Source organism: Kogia breviceps, chromosome X, assembly GCF_026419965.1.
Source record: "Kogia breviceps isolate mKogBre1 chromosome X, mKogBre1 haplotype 1, whole genome shotgun sequence".
Lineage (NCBI taxonomy): Eukaryota > Metazoa > Chordata > Mammalia > Artiodactyla > Physeteridae > Kogia > Kogia breviceps.
The window spans coordinates 55,957,073-55,977,440 of NC_081330.1; the positions used below are offsets into that span (position 1 = coordinate 55,957,073).

Consider the following 20,368-nt stretch of genomic DNA (forward strand, 5'->3'; position numbering starts at 1 on the left):
TACTCAAATTTCTGGAAACAAAAGATAAAAATAAAATCATAAAGTGAGCCAGAGGAAAAAAATCAAATACATTATGTAAGGGGAACACTGCTACGAATAATGGCATGTTTCTCAATAGAAACTATGGAAGAAAAAGAAAATAAGCAATTTTTAAGGGGTAAAATAAAACAACTTTAAAATGCTGACCAGAAAAATCTGTCAACCTAGAATTCGAAAATGGACTTCAAAAAATAAAGATGAAGAAGTTATTTGCAGAGAGAAAAAGAGGAAAGAATTTCTCTTCAGCAGACCTGTGCTGAAAGAATTGATAAAGTAAGCTATTTAGAATGAAGGTAAACAATACTAGATAGAATTTCAGGGCTCCAGGAAAAAGTTAAGAGTATCAGAAGGATAAATACATCAGTAAACATAAAGAAACTTTTAAAAAGATCCACATAGATATCTATATGCATACATATATAATTAAATGTCTTTAAAAACTATTGGTGGATATAAAAGTAATATCTATGTAATACGAAATTTATAGGATATTTAAAGTAAAATACATGACTAAAGAACAAAAAGAGAAGAAAAAAGGTAATTAGAAATATATATTTGTAAGATTCTATATTGATTATGAAATAGTAAAAGATTTTTCTAAAAGTAGACTGTAATAAGATAGATATATAATGCAAATCTAGAGTGACCACTTAAAAATAACAAAAACATAACTAAAAACCCAATGGAAGAGGTACGATGAAACACTAAAAAAATCCAAATTTACCAAGCAAGAGCTACAAAGGGTAGAAAGAGGTACAAGTGTTAAATGAGACAAATCAAACACCAATATTTTAGATTTAAACTTAAATATATCAACAATTATATTTAATATATGTTAGGTAAATGCCCACAATTAAATATCAGAAATTGTCAGGCTAAATAAAAAGAAAGCAAGGTTCAATTTTTGGATTATATGATTATAAGGAGCACATTTGGGGGGAACCTTCAAGATGGTGGAGGAGTAAGACGTGGAGATCACCTTCCTCCCCAAAAATACATAAAAAATACATCTACATGTGGAACAACTCCTACAGAACACCTACTGAACACCGGCAGAAGACCTCAGACTTCCCCAAAGCCAAGAAACTCCCCACGTACCTGGGTAGGGCAAAAGGAAAATGGAAAAAGAGAGACAAAAAAATAGGGATGGGACCTGCACCTCTGGGAGGGAGCTGTAAAGAAGGAAAAGTTTCCACACATTAGGAAGCCCCTTCACTGGTGGAGTTGAGGTTGGGCAGTTGGGAAGCTTCTGAGCCATGGAGGAGAGCACAGCAACAGGGGTGTAGAGGACAAAGCAGAGAGATTCCCACACAGAGGATCAGTGCCAAGCATCACTCACCAGCTTGAGAGGATTGTCTGTTCACCCACAGGGGTGGATGGGGGCTAGGGGCAGAGGCTTGGGCTTTGGAAGTCAGATCCCAAGGAGAGGATGGGGATGGCTGTGTGAACACAGCCTGAAGGGGGCTAGTGCAGCACAGCTAGCTGGGAGGGAGTCCAGGAAAAAAGTTTGGAAGTGCCTAAGAGGCAATAGATGACTATTTTGGGGTGCACGAGGAGAAGCAATTCAGAGCACCATCTAAACGAGCTCCAGAGATAGGTGTGAGCCACGGCTATCAGCATGGACCCCAGAGATGGGCATGAAATGCTAAGGCTGCTGCTGCATCCACAAAGAAGCTTGTGTGCAAGCACAGGTCACTATCCACACCTCCCCTCCTGGGAGACTGTGCAGCATGCCACTGCCAGGGTCCCATGATCCAGGGACAACTTCCCCAGGAGAAGATACGGTGTGCCTCAGGCTGTTGCAAGGTCATGCCGGCCTCTGTCTCCACAGGCTTGCCCCACATTCCGTACCCCTCCCTCCACCAGGTCTGAGTAACCAGAACCTACAAATCAGCGACTGGTTTAATGCTGTCCTGTGTGGGTGGGAACAGATGCCCTCAGGTGACCTACACACAGAGCCAGAGCCAAATCAAAAGCTGAAGCAGAGGAGCTGTGCAAACAAGGAAGAGAAAGGGAAAATTCTCCCAGCTGCCTCAGGAACAGCAGATAAAATATCCACAATCAACTTGATGTACCCTGCATCTGTGGAATACCTGAATAGACAATGAATCATCCCAAAATTGAGGCAAAGGACTTTGGAAGCAACTGTAGACTTGAGGTTTGCTTTCTGCATCTAATTTGTTTCTAGTTTTATGTTTATTTTAGTTTAGTATATAGAGCTTATTATCATTGGTAGATCTGTTTATTGATTTGGTTGCTTTCTTCCATATACATATATATATATATATTCTTTTTTTTTTCCTTTTCACTTTTTGTGAGTATGTATGTGTTTGCCTATTTTGGTGAATTTGTCTGGATGGCTTTGCTTTTGCCATTTTTCCTAGGGTTCTGCCTGTCATTTTTAAAAAAATATAGTTTTTAGTGATTGTTATCATTGATGGATTTGTTTTCTGGTTTGGTTGCTCTCTTTCTATTTTTTTTTTTTAAATTACTTTTTTCTTCTTTAATGACTTTTTAATTTTTTATTTTAAAAACTTAATTTCTTTCTTTCTTTTTTTTCTCCCTTTCTTCTGAAACGTGTGGCTGACAGGGTCTTGGTGCTCCAGCTGGGTGTCAGGCTTGAGCTTCTGAGATAGGAGAGCCGAGTTCAAAGTATTGATCCACCACAGACCTCCCAGAACCAAGTAACATCAAACAGCGAAAGCTCTGCCAGAGATCTCCACCTCAAGGCTAAGAACGAGCTCCACTCAACGACCAACAAGCTAAAGTGTTGGAAACTCTGTGCCAAACAACTAGCAAGACAGGAACACAACCCCACCTATTAGAACAGAGGCTGCTTGAAATCATAATTACTTCACAGACACACCAGAAAAACACACCACCTGACATGGTCCTGACCACCAAAAAGACAAGATCTGGCCCTACCCACCAGAACACAGGCAACAGTCACCTCAACCAGGAAGCCTACACAACCAACTGAAGCAAACTTATCCACTGGAGGCAGACACCAAAAACAATGGGAGCTGTGAATCTGCAGCCTGTGAAAAGCAGAACCAAACCACAGAAAGTTAAGCAAACTGAGAAGACAGAGAAAAACTCAGCTTATGAAGCAGCAAGGTAAAAACTCAACAGACCAAACAAGTGAAGAAGAAATAGGCAGACTCCCTGAAAAAGAATTCATAGTAGTGATAGTAAACATGATCCAAAATTTTGGAAATGGAATGGAAAACATACAAGAAAAGTTTAACAAGGACCTAGAAGAACAAAAGAGCAAATGAAAAATTATGAACAACACAATAAATTAAATTTAAAAATTCTCTAGAAGGAATCAATAGCAGAATAATTGAGGCAGAAGAATGGATAAGTGACCAGGAAGATAAAAGAGTAGACATAACTACCATAGAGCAGACTAAAGGAAAAGAATGAAAGAATGGAGGACAGACTCAGAGACCTCTGGGACAACATAAAAAACACCAACATTCAAAATATAGGGGTCCCAGAAGAAATGAAAAAAAAAAAAGTGACTGAGAAAATATTTGAGGAGATCATAGTTGAAAACTTCCTTAATATGGGAAAGGATATAGTCAGTCAAGTCCAGGAAGCACAGTGTCCCATACAAGATAAATCAAAGGAGAAACACACTAAAACACTTATTAATCAAACTAGCAAAAATTAAATAAAAAGAAAAAATATTAAAGGCAGTAAGGGAAAAGCAGCAAATAACATACAAGGGAATCCCCATAACGTTAACAGATGATCTTTCTGCAAAAACTCTGCAAGCATGAAGGGAGTGGATGGACATATTTAAAGTGATGAAAGGGAAAAACCTACAACCAACATTACTCTACCCAACAAGGATCTCATTCAGATTCGATGGAGAAATTAAAGATTTTACAGTCAAGCAAAAACTAAGAGAATTCAGCACCACAAAACCAGCTTTACAACAAAATGCTAAAGGAGCTTCCCTAGGCAGGAAACACAAGAGAAGGAAAAGACCTACAATAACAAACCCCAAACAATAAAATTGTAATAGGAACATACATATTGATAATTACCTTAAATGTGAATGGATTAAATGCTCCAACCAAAAGATATAGACTGGTTGAATGGATACAAAAACAAAACCCGAATATGTGCTGTCTACAGGACACCCACTTCAGACCTAGGGACACAAACACACTGAAAGTGAGGGGTTGGAAAATGATATTCCATGTCAATGGAAATCAAAACAAAGCTGGAATAGGAATTCTCATATCAGACAAAAGAGACTTTAAAATAAAGACTATTACAAGGGACAAAGAAGAACACTATATAATGATCATTGTGTTCAACAGTAACACAATAATACTAGGGGACTTTAACACCTCACTTTTACCAATGGACAGATCATCCAAAATGAAAATAAATAAGGATGCACAACCTTTACATGATACAAAAAACAAGATGGACTTAATATTTATAGGATATTCCATCCAAAAACAACAGAATAAACGTTCTTCTCAAGTGCTCATGATATATTCCTTGATAGATCATATCTTGGGCCACAAATCAAGCCTTGGTAAATATAAGAAAATTGAAATCATATCAAGTATCTTTTCTGACCACAATGCTGTGAGACTAGATATCAATTACAGGAAACAATCTGTAACAATTACAAGCACATGGAGGCTGAACAATACATTACTAAATAACCAAGAGATCACTGAAGAAATCAAAGAGGAAATCACAAAATACCTAGAAACAAATTACAATGAAAACATGACAAACTAAAACCTATTGGATACAGTAAAAGCAGTTTTAAGAGGGAGATTTATAGCAATACAATCCTACATCAAGAAACAACTCAAATAAACAACCTAACCTTACACCTAAAACAATTAGAGAAACAAGTACAAAAGAAATCTAAATTTAGCAGAAGGTAAAAAATCGTAAAAATCAGATCAGAAATAAATGAAAAAGAAATGAAAGAAACAATAACAAAGATCAACAAAACGAAACCTGTTTCTTTAAGAAGATAAAGAAAATTGATAAACCATTAACTAGACTCATCAAGAAAAAAAGGGAGAAGATTCAGATCAATAGAATTAGAAATGAAAAAGGAGAAGGAACAACTGACTATGCAGTAATACAAAGGATCATGAGAGAATACTACAAGCAACTATATGCCAATACGGTAGACACCTGGAAGAAATGGAAAAATTCTTAGAAAACCACACACTTCCAAGACTGATTCAGGAAGAAATAGAAAATTTAAACAGACCACTCACAAGCACTGAAATTGAAACTGTGATTAAAAATCTTCAAAGAAACAAAAGCCCAGGACCAGATGGCTTCACAGGCGAATTCTATCAAATATTTACACAAGAGCTCACCCCTATCCTTCTCAAAGTATTCCAAAATATAGCAGAGGGCAGAACACACCCAAACTCATTCTACAAGGTCAACATCACCCTGATATCAAAGACAGACAAAGATGTCACAAGAAAATAAAATTATGGGCCAATATCACTGATGAACGTAGATGCAAAATTCATCAATAAAATACTAGAAAACAGAATCCAACAGTACATGAAAAGGACCATACACCATGATCAAGTGGGGTTTATCCCAGGAATGGAAGGATTCTTCAATATATGCAAATCAATCAATGTGATAAACCATATTAACCAATTGAATGAGAAAAACCATATGATCATCTCACTAGATGCAGAAAATTTTTTTGATAAAATTCAACATCTATTTATCATAAAAATCCTCCAGAAAGTAGGCATAGAGGGAACTTACCTCAACATAATAAATGCCACATATGACAAACCCACAGCCAACATTGTTCTCAATGGTGACAAACTGAAACAATTTCCACTCAGATCAGGAACAAAGCAAGGTTGCCCACTCTCACAACTGTTATTCAACATAGTTTTGGAATTTTTAAGCACAGCAATCAGAGAAGAAAAATAAATAAAAGTAATCCAAAATAGAAAAGAAGAAATAAAGCTGTCACTGTTGCAGATGACATGATATGATACATAGAGAATCCTAAAGTTGGTATCAGAAAACTAATAGAGCTAATCAATGAATTGGGCATAGTATCAGGATACAAAGTTAATGCACAGAAATCTCTTGCAATCCTATACACTAATGATGATAATTATGAAAGTGAAATTAAGGAAACACTCCCATTTTCTATTGCAACAAAAAGAAGAAAATACCTAGGAATAAACCTACCTAAGGAGACAAAAACCTGTATGAAGAAAACTGTAAGACACTGATGAAAGAAATTAAAGATGATACAAACATATGGAAAGATATATCATCTTCTTTGATTGGAAGAATCAACATTGTGAAAAAGACTGTACTACCCAAAGCAATCTACAGATTCAGTGAAATCACTGTCAAACTACCAATGGCATTTTTCACAGAACTAGAACAAAAAATTACACAATTTGTATGGAAACACAAAAGACTCTGAATAGCCAAAGAAATATTGAGGAAGAAAAATGGAGCTGGAAGAATCTGGCTCCCTGACTTCAGTCTATACTACAAAGCTCCAGTAATCAAGACAGTATGGTACTGGCACAAAAACAGTAATAGGGACCAATGGAACAGGATAGAAAGCCCAGAGATAAAACCACACACATATGGTCACCTAATCTTTGATAAAGGAGGCAAGAATATACAATGGAGAAAAGATAGCCTCTTCAATAAGTGGTGCTGGGAAAAGTGGACAGCTATATGTCAAAGAATGAAATTAGAACACTCCCTAACATGATACAGAAAAATAAACTCATAATGCATTAAAGACTCAAATGTAAGCCCAGATACTATAAAACTCTTAGAGGAAAACATAGGCAGAGGACTCTGTGACATAAATCACAGCAAGATCCTTTTTGATCAACCTCCTAGAGAAATGGAAATAAAAACAAAAATAAACAAATGGGACCTAGTGAAACTTAAAACTTTTGCACAGCAAAGGAAACCATAAACAAAACGAAAAGACAGCCCTCAGAATGGGAGAAAATATTTGCAAATGAAGCAACTGACAATGGATTAATCTCCAAAATATACAAGCAGCTCATGCACCTCAATATCAGAAAGCACACAACCCAATCCATAAATGGGCAGAAGACCTAAATAGACATTTTCCCAAAGAAGATATACAAATTGCCAACAAACACTAGAAAGGATGCTCAACATCACTAATCGTTAGAGAAATGCAAATCAAAGCAACAATGATGTATCACCTCACACCTTTTTGAATGGCCATCATCAAAAAATCTACAAATAATAAATTCTGAAGAGGATCTGGAGAAAAAGGAACCCTCTTGCACTACTGGTGGGAATGTAAATTGATATAGACACTATGGAGAACAGTATGGAGGTTCCTTAAAAAACTAAATATAGAACTACCATATGACCAGCAATCCCACTATTGGGCCTATGCCCTGAGGAAACCATAATTCAAAAAGAGTCATGTACCCCCATGTTCATTGCAGCTCTATTTACAATAAACAGGACATGGAAGCAACCTAAGTGTCCATTGACAGATGAATCTATAAAGAAGATATGGCACATATATACAATGGAACATTATTCAACCATAAAAAGAAACGAAATTGACTTTTTTTTTAATGAGGTGGATGGACCTAGAGACTGTCATACAGAGAGAAGTAAGTCAGAAAGGGAAAAACATATACCATATGTTAACACATATATATGGAATCTAAAAAAAAAAAAAAGTTCTGCAGAATGTAAAGGCGGGACAGGAATTAGGCACAGACGTATCAAATGGACTTGAGGTCATGGGGAGGGGGAAGGGTAAGCTGGATGAAGTGACAGTGACATGGACATATATACACTACCAAATGTAAAATAGATAGCTAGTGCAAAGCAGCCACATCACACAGGGAGATCAGCTCTTTTTTTGTGTCCACCTAGAGGGGTGGGATAGGGAGTGTGGGAGGGAGACGTAAGAGGGAGGAGATATGGGAATATATGTATATATACAGCTGATTCACTTTGTTATACAGCAGGTACTAACACAAAATTTTAAAACAATTATACTCAATTGAAGATGCTAAAAACAAAACAAAAACAGAAAAATAAATAAAATAAAATGATGGGAAAGGCAGGTAACAAACAGAGTTGGCCTAATGGTTACAGGTATTGAAGCTGGGTGATGGATACATGGGCGGTACGGGTATTTGAAAAAAAGAAAAAAAGAGCACATTTTAAAGATCGAAAAGCAGACAGTCTAAAAGTTTAAGAATAGCAAAATGATACACCACAGATGCACTAATCATAAGAAATCTGAAGTGGCTATATCGTTATAAAATGTAGAGTTACAAATTATTACCAGAGAGATATTTCATAATGATAAAAATGTTAATACATCAGGAAGACAAAACCATTTAAATATATACCTGCTTAATATCAGAACTTTCTAATATATGTAGCACAAATTTTCAGAACTAAAGAGAGAAATACATGATTAAAAATTATATTTGGAGATTTAAATATCTTACACTCAGTATTTAATAGAAATAGACAAAATATAGTAAGTACATAAAAGATTTGAAAGACTCTATCAACCATTTTGAGATAACAGAAACCATTACACTCAACGGCTACAGAATGCACATTCTTCTCAAGTTTATCTGGATGAGTACACAAGAGAGACCCTATTCTAGGCCACAAACATCAATATCAATATCAGTATCAGTAAATTTAAAAGATTTCCAGTCCTTCAGAGTATTTTTCTGATAAAATGTTATTGAAGTAGAATTTTAAAATAGACTATCTAAAAACCCTCAAAATATTTGTAGAATAAAAAAAAAATTCTTCTCAACAGCCCATGCATCAAAGAATAAAAGAGAACTTACATATATAAATATACATATAAACATATTTATATATTTTTTAAAACAGAAGATAATGAAAATAAATAAAAATTTGTTGAATGCAACTAAGGTAGTCTCTAAAGGGATGCTTATAAATGTCAAGGCCCATTTTAGAAAATGAGATGGAGAAATATTGATCTATATTTACATTTCTAAAAATGGAATTTAAAAAGCCAATTCAAAGCAAAGTAAGTGGAAGAAAGAAAATAATAAAAACCCAAGTACAAATGAATAAAATATAAACATTTAAAGAATAGAAAAATCAACAATTCCGAGATTGGTTCTTTAAAATCATAATATAATTGATATATCTTCAGTAAGACTGATCAATTCAAAAAAATGAGAGAAGATGCAAACTACCAATATCGACCATAAAGGAAACAAGAGGCATCACTACATATTTTACGAATGTTACAATAAATATCAATGGGTGTTTTTTAGATATTGTCAAGCTGATTCTAAATTTATTTGAAAATTCAAAGAATGTAGAAGAGTCAATACGACTTCCAAAATGTAGAACAAAGTAGAAGGATTTACACTAACTGATTTCAAGATTTAATATAAAACTAAAGTAATCAAGAGAATGTGTTGTTTGCATTCTATTAATGATGGATTTTTATTTATTTTGGTGCTTTGACATCTGGGGCCTTTTTGACTTTTGAGGAACTTCCCCATTCAGTGCTAGCCAATTATGAGAGACTAAACAACTCACTCAGGAGCATGACTTTCAAATGTAAATCAAACAATCTACACCACACACCCTCAAACACTTTCTCTTTGGGGCTCTCACACTCAGGGCCACTATTCACTTACCCTAATCACACCAGGTCAGCTACCAGACAACTAGGGGAAGCCTCTGTGCCCTGAAATACCAAATAATTCAAACCAGCCAAAACTAAGGTTTCTTGCCATTTCCTTACTGTGTAAATCATAATAAAGATTCTAGTTCACATTGTCTCCTACTCTCTCTGCCTCCCAATTGACCCCAGTGCTTACTCATGTGGCCCCACTTGGCACAGCATCCCTCCTTCTCTTGGGATCTTTTCAATAGAAGTTATATCCTGCTTGGTGTGCTTCATCATACCTGAATAATAACAGAATAATTGGTGCAATGAGCAGAGTGGTTTGGCATTCAACTGGAATGATATGTCATTAGACTGCTCTTGCTTACTAACTGATTCTACAAATGGCAGCAGCAGCCTGGGAAAATACCTATACCTGCTGGTCTGCTCCTGCACTGGGGCCACAACTTCTGTTTGTTGCATTTGCTGGGTGTTACTGTGCATACCTTCCCTTAATTCAGAATTCAAAAGCTCAGTTCTTCCAGAGTTCTGGTCTGAGCTGAGTTACTTGAATAGATTTGAGATGAACTCCTGGGGGTAATCCTTCTTTTTTTTTTTTTTTAATTCACTAGCTAAGGTTATGAAAGTCTCCTCCAAAAGGAAGGAAATGTGGCTTCCCTCAAGTGCTGTGAAACCTGCTGATCAATCAGGTACACTGATATGTAGTAGAGAAAACTGGGTTGTTTTTCTCATACATTTCAACCTGCAGAGTTGAATAAAAGGAGAGTGCTCTTTGGAGATGTTCTTGAATTGTGAGGCACACACACATGGAGTCCCTGTGAGCACATCCACCACAGGGACACAGTATGGCACCCCACAAAAGGTGCTTTTCCAGGTGTAAATTCTTATGTTTTTACACTGCTGCTCTTGCAATTCATCCCTCAACCCAGTGGATTATTGGAGACCAGTGTCACAACACATAAAGAAAGTTAACAGTGGAGAGAACACTTTTTCCCTTCCTGCTTAAGATTTCTGAGGTTACACAATTGATTCAAAAATGTAAAATGCCAACACAATGTACATAGGCCTTATTAAGCACTACTGCTTACCAAAATATCAAGTACTTATGCTCAGAAGTACTGAGTCTCAAAAATACTGATAAGGTATGTGTTGTTTTCTTAGAAGTAATAACCTCACTTCACAAGGCCCTAAAACATCAGTAAGGACACTTTGAAGAGGGAGGTCACTGCCCATGGATAGGGCCACTTGGGACCACCAGGAGTTCATTCAGTAAATTCCTAAAGGATAAAAACAGCCAAGGAAAAACAGGATAAAATTTTTGAAAAAAAAAAAGACAATCTAAAGGGACTGATACTTCAGACAAGTGGGTTATCTGTGCTATCCCAAGGAAATTATAGCTAAGTGTAAACATCAACCTCTGGAAGATGGATTGGGAAGCTTTGAATCAAAAATTATCTCTGAAGAGACAGGTCATTGGCCCCCTGTCTCTCTCCAATTTTTCTGTAAATGCCTAAAACACCCACACTGTGAGTTAGTTACCACCCAGAAAAAAAAAAACAAAAAAACAAACAAAAAATCCCCTAAAAACTGTGGCTTCAGGAGGCTAAAAGCCTAAAGCAAAAAGGTACCAGGCAAATAGCTGGTATTTCAGCAAATACTGAAACTATTCAAACTAGCCAAACCTAAGCTTATTTACCTTTTCTTGCCTTTTTGTTCCTGAAGAAACCACAATAAAGTATTTTGTCCACATTTGCTCCTATTCTCCCTGCCTTCTGAAATATCTCTGTGCTTCCTTATGTAGCTCCACCACCTGCCTGGTGTGACCCTATCTCTTGGGACCTGTAATTGTAAAAACTATCTTTTCAATGGCGGCCATCTCCTAATATGTTGAACTTGCCATATCTGAATAATAAATAATAACAAAACCTATATTTTAAAATAGGCATAAAGATGGACATATAGATCAATGGACATGAATGAGATTTTATAAAGAACATATTTAGATAGGTAGGTAGGTAGACAGATAGATATAGGTAGATAGATAGATAGATAGGTAGATAGATAGATAGAGAGATAGAGATAATAGATCATCAACAAAGGAAGGTATCAAGGCCATCCAATAGGGAAAATTTAGTCTTTTTAACAAAAAGTGTTAGAAAAATTTTATAGTCATATGCAGTAAATGAACCTTGACTCTTAACATCTCAACATTAAAAATAGCTCAATATGGGTCATAGATACAAATGTAGTTGATAAAATTAGAAAATTTACCTGATAAAACATAGAATGTCTTTAGACTTTGCAATAAACAAAGATTTCTTAGAAAGGGCACAGAAATAACAATGAGGAAAGGTGGCTGAACTGGATTTCATCAAATTAAATATTTCTGTAGATACAAAGACAACATTCTGAAAATAATCAAGCTAGAAACTGGAAACTTTTAGCAACGCATATATCTGGCAACAGACTTTTACCTATAATACATTAAAAAAACAAACAAACAAAAAGAAACCTATTGAATCTCAATAATAAAAAGACCATCAAAGCAGCAAAATGATATGGACCCAAACAAACAAACATAATAACCAAAAAGAAAAAAAAACTTGAACATATACTTCAGAAAAAAAAAATTACTAACAGTAAAAATTATCACTGCATAAAAGTACCCACTTTTATTAGTCATCAATGCAAATTAAAACCACATAAGATTCTATAATAAACCCATTGGAATGGCCAAAATGAAAACAGGATTGACAAGAACAAATTTTTCTGAGAATCTGGTGAAAGTAGAACACATAAATTGCTGTTGGGAGTAGAAATGGGTATAACTACTTTGGAAAACCATTTGGCTATTGCTTAAAATGTTAAAACATAAATATGTTCTGTGATCTAGCAAGCTATTCTTTATTAAATGTCAAAGAAATAGCAAATTGTATCCACAAAAGTTTTAATAGAAAATTCATAACATATTTATTTTTATTTTCCAAGACTTGGAAACAAATAGGTGTTCATCAACAGGTTAATGATGAATATACTTTGCTGTATTTATACAGTGGGATACTACTCATTAATTTAAAAAATGTACAACTATAGATCTGAAAAAAAAATCAGATACATTTCAAAATATTATGCTGAGTGAAATAAGACAGATACCAAAAAGTAAATTTTATGATTCCTTTTACATAAAGTTTAAGAACAGGCAAGATTCATGTATGTTTAAAAAAGTTAGTTCAACGGTTGCTTTGAAGGGACTGGGAATTGATTGACTGGAGAGAAGCACTTGTGAACTTTCTGGCATGGTGAAAAAAATTTTTTTTTTTTTCTTGATAGGTGTGTGGATTTCACAGGTGTATGCATTTACCAAAACTGATTGAACTGTATATACACATAAAATCCATGAATTTCACCATATGCAAGTTGTACCTCAAAGAGTCTTTAAAAAGAATGATGATAGAATATTATGAATAACTTTTTTTTCTCCCAAAAGGTTTATTTGTTGCATTTAAAGTACAAAACCAAATACACAGATCCAGATATTGAACCATATATACATATCTATACGTATATTATTCAGAACTACTTAAACCCATCTGTACATTCTAATGTATCCACCAATAACATCTCTTGAATAAAAAGCAACATACCTCTAAAGAAACAAACAGTTATTAGTAACACTGCCATTTGAAAGTATAGAAAAAGATATTTCATAGGAATAGGAGAATTACCAAGTATAAATCCAATATGTTTACATGGACTTCTTAAAACAGTCTATATGAATAATTAATAGATGAACCTGCCAATCAAAGTCTTTGGGCATAACAACTCTATAAAAGAAACTTGAGTTATAAGAAGATATTTTTTAAGGTTAATTACATTCTAAGAGATTGTTTTGATTTGGTTTTTAATTTAAAGAAAGGACTTTATTTTGTCTAATAGCACAGCATTTCTAAGTCTTATTTTTCTATGGAGTTGTAATGAATCTTTAGGCAACTACCTATACCTGTTAAAAATTAAACTGGTCACTATATATATATATATATATATATATATATATATATATATATATATATATATATATATAAAACTGGTCACTAAAAATGATAACCAATTTTTTACACTGTGTTAAAAGCACAGTTCTTACTTCAGGAGGAAAGCAGAAATTTTAGATTTGCCAGATACAGAATACGTGACGTCTCTAAACACACAGATGTCCTGCTGATGGTGGGGACTAAGTTATAACAGGTTCTTTGTTTTAGAATGTCACCTACCTCACATGCAGACCACAGGATACTAGGCCTCAGATGCCTAAACAGCACCATTCCAGGCACAAAACTTTCTCAGTGCCTATTCCCATAACTGGGAACACACACACACACACATACATACAGAGATATGGGTCATTATTAAAATCAGATTTATTAATGGCTTCACAGTAGCAACACAAAATGTACTATCACATTTCCATAGGAAATGTTATATTTACTCTACACACTTCAGTCTTGAAATGTAGACCCCAAAAACATTCAATTCCCAATAATCAATGAATTTGCTGAGGGTCCCACACCCCCTCAAATCCTAATTCAGCAGAGCAAAAGCCCCTCCTTGTCTGCCAAGCGCTAGCAGTGGACTTTGTCTTGCTGCAGCTCTTCATGATTTGGATGCCAGAGTTTCATAATGATCCTTTCAATGTTGAGAGCATACACAGTGTGTGTAGGAATGACTTCCCTGTGTACTTGCAAAGCTTCAAAACGGTCGTACATGCTCACTGGGGGCAAAGATGTGGGTAGCGTGCCCCCCGAGCACGCCAGCAGTAGCGCAGCTTGCTGCTCAGCTTCGTCAGGGGGCAGGTGAGACGCTGGGTTCTGGCCAGAACAAGGAGCATAAAAGGCTGGAGGGCTTTCTATTAAGTTGTTGTAAGCTACTACACTATTCTTCAGGTATGGCTGTGGGGTCACATTACTACCAAAGGCATATTTAAAATGACCATCACGTAATCGATAAGCTTTCCTTCTTGACACAACTGATGTCAATATATCTTTAAGGTGATTCTCCACCGCATAGACCACAGCTGAGAGAGCCTGCTTGGTGACGTTGTCCAGCCCATGGTTGTAAGCAGTCACTATCATTCTCCCTTCAAGCTGACCCCGAGTGGGAAGCATCGTTGTGTGGGAACAAAGTTTCAAGTCATCATCATCTTGGGGATCCTTGGCCACAAACTGCTGGGCTCCAGAGAGAGGATTTTGACGCTGGAATCTATGATCAAATTTCTGACGAACAGAAGAAAGCTTTTTCTTTCCCTTTGGTTTTCCAGGTTTGGCTGCAGAACTCCCTGTCCAGGGTAAAGATCCAGCACCCTCTGGTGTAGACACCAAAATCTGACAACGCGTGAGAATAGCCAGGAGGAAATCGTTGTGAGAATGGACATTATCCTGTGTGAGAAGTCTATGAACTTCAAGGTCAAACTCTTCTTTGCTGATCTTCTGCTTGAACCACAACTTTAAGTTAGCCCAGTATTGTTTCACGTTATCCCCAGGGCCTCACTCAAGTTCTTTTTGGCCGCCTCCAGCTCGCTCACAAAGGTCGCCATTGCTCCCCACGTCTCAGCCCGACCTCAGACCTCTCGGTCACAACGACCAGCAACCGAAAAACCAACTCCGCGAAGGCTGCAGCTCTGGAGGCTCCGTCTTCTCCCACCTGCCCCGCCCCCAAGCTCTGAGAAGACGTTTATGAATAACTTTTATCAGTAAATTCAAAAACTTAGGTGACATGAAAAAAATCCCTTGATAAGCTTATCAATGCTAACACAAGAAAGATAAAATTAAAATAGCTTTTTGCATATTAAATAACATGATTTTAAATTTTAAAAATTCAAGGGTAAATTCAGACCCAGATGGATTCACTGTTGAGTTCTATCAAATATTCAGAAAAGATATAATATTGCTATTATACAATGTCAATGTAATTCAACATATAACAGGAAAAAAAGGAGGAAAACGTGATTATCTCAATAGATGAAGTGAAAGCATTTAAAAAATTCAACATCCACTTATGTTAAAAACTTTCAATTAGATGGGAATCACAGGTATTTCATTTAACCTAGTAAAATGTATCCACAAAAATCCTACCATTACCATCATAAGTATCAGTAAAATACTGAATGTATACCATTTAGATCAAGAACAAGACAATGACATCAACAACTGTTTCATATTGTGTTGATGGTTCTAGTTATAGCAGTTAAGCAAGAGGGGAAAAATGACAAATCATACAGGTTAGCTAAAAATAAAAGTTGTACTTATTCATAGATGACTAGATTGTGTACCAAGAAAATCTTCAAGAATCTACAAAAATATACCAGACATAACACATGAATTTAGGAATGTCACATAATACAAGTTAATAAAAATCAATTACATGTCTATACATTACCAATAAATATTGAAAAATACCATGTAAGAAATTCCAACCCCAATTAGCTACACCAACTTCTAAACCAAAAACTCTGGAAGATCACTGAGAAATATAACAGAAGTCTTCAATAAATGAAAAGGTATGCTATGTTTATTGATTGAAAGACTCAATATTGTTAAGATGTTTATTTCCCTAAAATGATCTATAATTAAATACCTAATTAAAGTTTCAGCATGTTTTAAAGGAAATTTACATATTATCAATTTTAGAAATTTTACATGAAAATTCAAAGGACAAATAGCAACCACAAGAATCTTTACAAAGTAAAACAAAGTTTGAGGACTCAGTCTATCTGACATCGAAACTTAGAAAAAATCATTGATGGACAAATACATCAATGGAAAAATTTAGGAAATATAGAAATAGACCCCCATTTATAGATTTAAGAGATGTTTAACATAGGTGTGAACAGAACTCAGTGGAAAATGGAAATTATTTCCTAAGAAATTGTGCTGAAATAACTGAATATCTATAAAGAAAAAAAGAAAATTCAAACACTGATCACACCCTTAAAATTTATCAAAGAAGAATCATAGATCCAAACATAAATGTTAAAACTAGGAGAAAGTAAAGAATATTTTTAAACCTTGGGTTAAGAAAGATTTCTTAGTGCAAACAAATAAAGCATTGACCACATAAGAAAAAAGATAAGTCAATTTATTTATTTATTTTTTAACATCTTTATTTGAGTATAACTGTTTTACAATAGTGTGTTAGTTTCTCCTTTACAACAAAGTGAATCAGTTATACATATACATATGTTCCCATAACTCTTCCCTCTTGTGTCACCCTCCCTCCCACGCTCCCTATCCCACCCCTCTAGGTGGTCACAAAGCACAGAGGTGAACTCCCTGTGCTATGCTGCAGCTTCCCACTAGCTATCTAATTTACATTTGGTAGTGTGTATATGTCCCTGACACTCTCTCACATCATCACAGCTTACACTTCCCGCTCCCCATATCCTCAAGTCCATGCTCTAGTAGGTCTGTGTTTTATTCCCATCCTACCACTAATCTCTTCATGACATTTTTTTTTTTTTAGATTCCACATATATGTGTTAGCATACGGTATTTGTTTTTATCCTTCTGACTTACTTCACTCTGTATGACAGACTCCAGGTCTATCCACCTCATTACAAATAACTCAGGTTCATTTCTTTTTAATGGCTGAGTAATATTCCATTGTATATATGGGCCACATCGTCCTTATCCATTCATCTGTTGATGGACACTTAGGTTGCTTCCATGTCCTGGCTATCGTAAATAGAGCTGCAATAAACATTTTGGTACATGACTCTTTTTGAAGTATGGTTTTCTCAGGGTATATGCCCAGTAGTGGGATTGCTGGGTCATATGGTACTTCTATTTGTAGTTTTTTAAGGAACCTCCATACTGTTCTCCATAGTGGCTGTATCATTTTACATTCCCACCAACAGTTAAAGAGTGTTCCCTTTTCTCCACACCCTCTCCAGCATTTATTGTTTCTAGAGTTTTTGATGATGGCCAATCTGACCGGTGTGAGATGATATCTCATTGTAATTTTGATTTGCATTTCTCTAATGATTAATGATGTTGAGCATTCTTTCATGTGTTTGTTGGCTATCTGTATATCTTCTTTGGAGAAATGTCTATTTAGTTCTTCTGCCCATTTTTGCATTGGGTTTTTTGGTTTTTTGTTATTGAGCTGCCTGAGTTGCTTATAAATTTTGGATATTAATCCTTTGTCAGTTGCTTCATTTGCAAATATTTTCTCCGTTGTATTTTGGTCTTGTTTAAGGTATCCTTTGCTGTGCAAAAGCTTTTAAGTTTAATGAGGTCCCATTTGTTTATTTTTCTTTTTATTTCCATTTCTCTAGGAGATGGGTCAAAAAGGATCTTCCTGTGATTGATGTCATAGAGTGTTCTGCCTATGTTTTCCTCTAAGAGTTTGATAGTGTCTGGCCTTACATTTAGGTCTTTAACCCATTTTGACTTTATTTTTGTGTATGGTGTTAGGGAGTGTTCTAATTTCATACTTCTACAGGTAGCTGTCCAGTTTTCCCAGCACCACTTATTGAAGAGGCTGTCTTTTCTCCACTGTATATCCTTCCCTCCTTTATCAAAGATAAGGTGACCATATGTGTGTGGGTTTATCTCTGGGCTTTCTATCCTCTTCCATTGATCTATATTTCTGTTTTTGTGCCAGTACCATACTGTCTTGATTACTGTGGCCTTGTAGCATAGTCTGAAGTCAGGGAGCCTGATTCCTCCAGCTCCATTTTTCGTTCTCAAGATTGCTTTGGCTATTCGGGGTCTTTTATGTTTCCATACAAACTGTGAAGTTTTTTGTTCTAGTTCTGTAAAATATGCCAGCGGTATTTTGATAGGGATTGCATTGAATCTGTAGATTGCTTTGGGTAATACAGTCATTTTCACAATGTTGATTCTTCCAATCCAAGAACATGGTATATTTCTCCACTTATTTGTATCATCTTTAATTTCTTTCATCAGTGTCTTATAGTTTTCTGCATACAAGTCTTTTTTCTCCTTAGGTAGGTTTATTCCTAGATATTTTATTCTTTTTGTTGCAATAGTAAATGGGAGTGTTTTCTTAATTTCCCTCTCAGATTTTTCATCATTAGTGTATAAGAATGCCAGAGATTTCTGTGCATTAATTTTATATCCTGCTACTTTACCAAATTCATTGATTAGTTCTAGTAGTTTTCTGGTAGCATCCTTAATATTCTCTATTTATATTATGTCACCTGCAAACAGTGACAGCTTTACTTCTTCTTTCACTATTTGGATTCCTTTATTTCTTTATTTTCTCTGATTGCTATGGCTATATCTTCCAAAACTATGTTGAATAAGACTGATGAGAGTGGGCAATCTTGTCTTTTTCCTGATCTTAGTGGAAATGGTTTCAGTTTTTCACCTTTGAGAACAATGCTGGCTGTGGGTTTGTCATATATGGCCTTTATTATATTGAGGAAAGTTTCCTGTATGCCTACTTTCTACAGGGTTTTTATCATAAATCAGTGTGGAATTTTGTCAAAAGCTTTCTCTGCATCTATTGAGATGATCATATGCTTTTTCTCCTTCAGTTTGTTGATATGGTGTATCATGTTGATTGATTTGCATATATTGAAGAATCCTTGCACTCCTGGAATAAACCTCACTTGATCATGGTGTATGATCCTTTTAATGTGTTGTTGGATTCTGTTTGCTAGTATTTTGTTGAGGAGTTTTTCATCTATGTTCATCAGTGATATTGGCCTATAGTTTTCTTCCTTTGTGACATATTGTCTGGTTTTGGTACCAGGGTGATGGTGGCCTCATAGAATGAGTCTGGGAGTGTTCCTCCCTCTGCTATCTTTTGGAAGAGTTTGAGAAGGACAGGTGTTAGCTCTTCTCTAAATGTTTGATAGAATTCACCTGTGAAGCCATCTGGTCCTGGGCTTTTGTTTGTTGGAAGATTTTTAATCACAGTTTCAATTTCAGTGCTTGTGATTGGTCTGTTCATATTTTCTATTTCTTCCTGGTTCAGTCTTGGCAGGTTGTGCATCTCTAAGAATTTGTCCATTTCTTCCAAGTTGTCCATTTTATTGGCATACAGTTGCTTGTAGTAATCTCTAATAATCTTTTGTATTTCTGCAGTCATTTGTTAAATCTCCTTTTTCATTTCTAATTCTATTGATTTGAGTCTTCTCCCTTTTTTTCTTGATGAGTCTGGCTAATGGTTTATCAATTTTATTTATCTTCTCAAAGAACCAGCTTTTATTTTTATTGATCTTTGCTATTGTTTCCTTCATTTCTTTTTCATTTATTTCTGATCTGATCTTTATTATTTCTTTCCTTCTGCTAAATTTGGGTTTTTTTTGTTCTTCCTTCTCTAATTGCTTTAGGTGCAAAGTTAGGTTGTTTATTCGAGATGCTTCCTGTTTCTTAAGGTATGATTGTATTGCTATAAACTTCCCTCCTAGAACTGCTTTTGCTGTATCCCATAGGGTTTGGGTCGTCGTGTCTCCATTGTCATTTTTTTCTAAGTACTTTTTGATTTCCTCTTTGATTTCTTCAGTGATCACTTCGTTATTAAGTAGTGTATTGTTTAGCCTCCATGTGTTTGTATTTTTTGCAGATCTTTTCCTGTAGTTGATATCTAGTCTCATAGCAGTGTGGT

At 35.4% G+C, this 20,368-nt stretch overlaps 1 pseudogene; it reads right to left on the reverse strand.

Moving 5' to 3' along the window:
- Window positions 1-14,319: 14,319 nt before the first annotated feature.
- LOC131747907 (transcriptional adapter 1 pseudogene) lies at window positions 14,320-15,393 on the reverse strand (annotated as a pseudogene).
- Between the last annotated feature and the right edge of the window lie 4,975 nt (window positions 15,394-20,368).